Genomic DNA, 4,388 nt, shown 5'->3' with positions numbered 1-4,388 from the left:
TTTACACTTAGTTTATTTTTAATATGTATGATTGTATTTAGGGTTTCTAGAAGGAATGGCAGCTGTCCTAGGTTGGCAGGCCTATAAATAGAATGTTTAGGGCACGCCGCCAAGGGGGGGGGGGCACAATAAGGATAGACAGACACATTTATTGAGATAGAATATATCGTGTGACGGCTGTCCTAGGATTCCTAAAACCCTAAATCGATTATCCAATTTGTAAGATGAAAATTATATAGATGGAAATCTTTTGAGTGAATCCTGTGTGTGCTTTCTACCTTTGATTATTCATTGCAACCGTATGTTTGTTATTGATTCCGCCTTTAACAAACGGATATCTTTCTAAATATAGCAACCCGTCATTAACTCTCTTGTCGGCACATTAATCTGTGTGAGTTATGACATGATTAAGTAAGATCCAGCTGAAATCGAGGGGCCTGACACGGTACATTAAGAGTTGTATTAAAGTTATTTGTCCAGCATGGTACACAATGTACGTATGTCTCGGTTCAGTTATTAGCTTATGTGATGTTAGTGTTATTTGATTGAAAAAAGTCTGAAAATCAAGAAAAAGCTCAAAAAGAGTCAATGTTCTAGTCAGTATTGGGTGTAAATAAAAGTTAGTAAGTTTGTCTATTTGTTTAGTCTGTTGAATAAATTGGGTTTTATCCACCATAGGTCACTAAATAAATACACCTCCGCACCCTAACCTAAGCCATAGCAAAACCCTTAGTTATATTCTTTATGAAACCAGTGGAGATATGGCTTGCTTCCGAGCTTATTACTTTGTGTTCATACTTGGTATAGAGGGTAGAGAGATACTAGAACATTTTTTTGCTAGTCCAAATATTTAACGAGAGGAGATATGTTATATTATGAGGGGTGTGATCATGTGTGCCTTAACCGGAAACAAAGTACACTCGTTTGGGTGGTTCTATAGTTTTAAATTGTAACATTAAATTATTTGGTGGGTTATCAACCATGACAGTGTAAATTCTTAGGAATTGGGTATGACCTTATACCTTACTAGTATTAATCGTGGTAATTGATGAATCATTAGTCGAGTTGTATGTGTTTCATGAGAGTTTTATTGAGGGCAAGCAAAAGATAAATGTGGGGTTGTGATGGTCGGGTAAAAATCATGTATATTATTATATTATTATTTTTTTAGTTTAAATATTATGTGAACTTTGGTACTTCAAGCGTGTTTATGTGTTTCAGGATACTTGACATTAAGGACGCTTATCGGGATGAATTACGGACTTGGAACGAAGATGTAGAAGACTTATGATGATGGGCACGCTTTCTGATGCACAATAAAAGAATAAAATAAAGTCAATGTGTCAGGCACCCTTAGCGCGGCGCTAAGGGACCTTAGTGTGACCTTAGAGCTACTATAATGTCAAAAGTATGAAATAAGGAAAGTAAACCTTAGCGCAGAAGGTCTCACCCCCTGGACATTATCGTCGCGCTAAAGTCCCTCCTTTTGGGAAAATTACCCTAACTTTGATATAATCAGTTTTGAGCCTATTTTTCGAGATATCCTTCATTCCAGCAACCAACTACAATCCTGTAGGTTCCCAGCCGGATCTACACGGAGTATCTCGTTCTACGTAGGATCTCTACGTAAGACGATACGAGCGTAGAAGATGATACACGTTAACACGATCAAACACACGTTACAATAAACAAAGACACGTTGTATTTCAACTGGAAACACGTGATTCACTGATCACCGATTACACAAACTGAATAACTCGTTAAAGACTCGCTCTCGTCTGCTGATCTAGCCGTAACCTAGCAGTTTATATAACACGACAACTTCGCCTAGCATGTTTAGGCGAAGTTGTCCCTAACTTCGCTTATTCCACAAGTTCGCCTATATCAGCGAACTTGTGAGAACTTCGCTTACATCCAAATACAAATCCAACTAACTCGATTACAGACACTAGACACTGAACTACTGATATCATGTACAAACAGACTCCCCCTTGGCAGTAGCTTCATCTTTCTATCTTCAAACATGAACTCCTTCTCGTACACAAACCGAAACAACTCTTTGATATTTCTTCGCTTCTTCTTTCCAAGTAGGAATATAAAATATTTTCTTCTCGTTCAGCACCTGCAGATCAGCTTGAGAAAAATTCACCAAGTGCATTGGATCATACACTCTCAGCAGCTCTTGTTCATCTTCATCCTCCATTACTGCTTCAGCTGTTTCACAATCAACGTACCACCACTTCAAATCCTTGAGCACATCCTTGGGCATTTGTTTCATCGGCACTTCTTTTAGACACCGGATCGGCTTATACTTCATGATCATCCAAGGCTTGCCATCTGCTCTCATTCCTCTATCTTTATCTTCAATAAGTTTTTTTTTTTGTGGTTTCAACAGCTCAAACTTTTTCTCCTTTATGCGTTCCTTCCAAACAATCTTTCCAATGACCCTAGCCATGTTATCATCACTACTGTTTATCAACCCCAATCTGGCTAAGTCCTTCACTTCACACTCAGGCAATGTATTCAACGATCTCAACAGCCTCTTGAAATACTGAACCCCATCATACATTTTAATCACAAAGAGACTCAACTGCTCATCATATAACCAACATATAATCCCCTTTTTCGATTCAGCATAACCCCTGATGTGGTAACTTTTCTTGAACATAGTAGGGACCGCCGGTTTCTTAGTCTTTACAAACCACTGAGCGTAGCCTTCTTTCCATCTTGGCTGCTCTTCCCATTCCGTCTCATCGCTTCCCATATCTTGACCTATATCTGCCTTATCAATTTCCGGAATCTCGTGCTCAATGTTCTCCTCTACAATCTCTCCCTCTTCAATCTCACTGTCTATGACAATTTCAGCACCAATCTTCTCTATCTCTTCAAACGGTAACACATCATCATCACCTATAACATCATCATCCATCATCTCAGCATCCACGACCACCACCTCATCACCCCCTGAACCGCCAGCTGCACTTGTTGACTCCCCCTGAGATGTGGAAGTCCCAAGAGCTTGTTCAGTTCTTGGCAACTCTCCACCTGCACCTTTCGATGCATTGGGATCATCGTCTCGATCATTACGCTTCTTAGTCCTCAGCTCATCACCCTTACAGCTCGTCTCCCCCCGAGATGCCAAGAACTGTTTCAAAGCATCAATTATTTTTCCATGTTCGATCAGCAGGGACGACTGTATCTGATTCTCTGCAACGAGGCGCTGAATATCATGGGTCTGGATAAGATTTACCCTTGATTGTTCTGCCACGACCCTTTCAAGCGCTGCTATTCGTTCCGAGTCGGATAAGGTTGCATCGAAATCAAACCTCAGATGTGATATATCTTGAGTGTACTGAGGAGGGATTTCCAATGTAACCGGGACCTCAGAAGTAGGCGTAAATGTAACCGCAGGTGGTATCGTAACTGACAACCCTGCAGTAGCTACCACTGTCGACTCAATAAATCTTGCCACGACCTCCGTTGGAGTAAGAGTTGGAGGTGGCAAAGATACAATCTCCGGAGCCGAAAGCTGGAATGTAGTGGGTGGTAGGCCGAATGAGGATGAGGTAGCCACCACGGGAACGTCCGTGGCGCTTGTCCCTGTAACAGGTAATGATGTCGGAACCATGGTCATACCGGACAGTGCGGGTGGAGTGAAACGTACCACCCTTGAGCTCTCACCAGCTTTCGAACCTGCACCTGTCCGTTCCCTTCTTGATCTACGGACCAACTGATGTAAATCTTCTTCAAAATCTGAATCACTGTCATCATCGTCTCTCTTTCTCTTCCCTTGAACCCTTTCTTGTGTTACTAAAATCCGTCTCGCTTCAGCCACATTCACACTAGAAACCCGTGCAGCAGAGACCTGTACATTTTCTTCAGGGTCAACACGATCCATATCAAAAAATCCTTGACCGCCAAACGCTTCATCAAGGTCTACATTTTCCTCCGGTGACACAACAGGAGCAGCAGGTATAGCTTGTTGTACCTCAGGTGGTTGAGGTGCTCCAGCCTGTTGTGGTTGAGGATCCCGAAACTCGTCCCCTCGAGCTGGAACATACTCTGGGTTGATTAAGTACCCGTATAATGGAGTATGTCGAGGACGGAGCTCAGGCTTGCTTCTTGCACTCGATGATCTACACTGAGCGAAGATCCTCTTGCTTACACTTTCCACATATCTAATTGGGCGGCGCTGAGGTAACGTGGGAGCAACATGATTCAAGATCATTTGTAGGAATCTTGGATACATAAGAAATCTCTCACGCGCCACCGCTCGTCTCTGACGATCTATCTCGTAGAATACCATCTGACTAAAGCTGTAACGCTTATTGTAAGTCAGTACAGTCATCGCCGACTGCATGGTCGCGCCCATTTCATCTGTACCAGCC

This window comes from Bidens hawaiensis, unplaced genomic scaffold, assembly GCF_021521415.1.
Source record: "Bidens hawaiensis isolate Kalapana, Puna unplaced genomic scaffold, B.hawaiensis_p1.1 tig00033850_1, whole genome shotgun sequence".
NCBI classification, from domain to species: domain Eukaryota; kingdom Viridiplantae; phylum Streptophyta; class Magnoliopsida; order Asterales; family Asteraceae; genus Bidens; species Bidens hawaiensis.
This window is presented reverse-complemented; position numbering follows the sequence as displayed.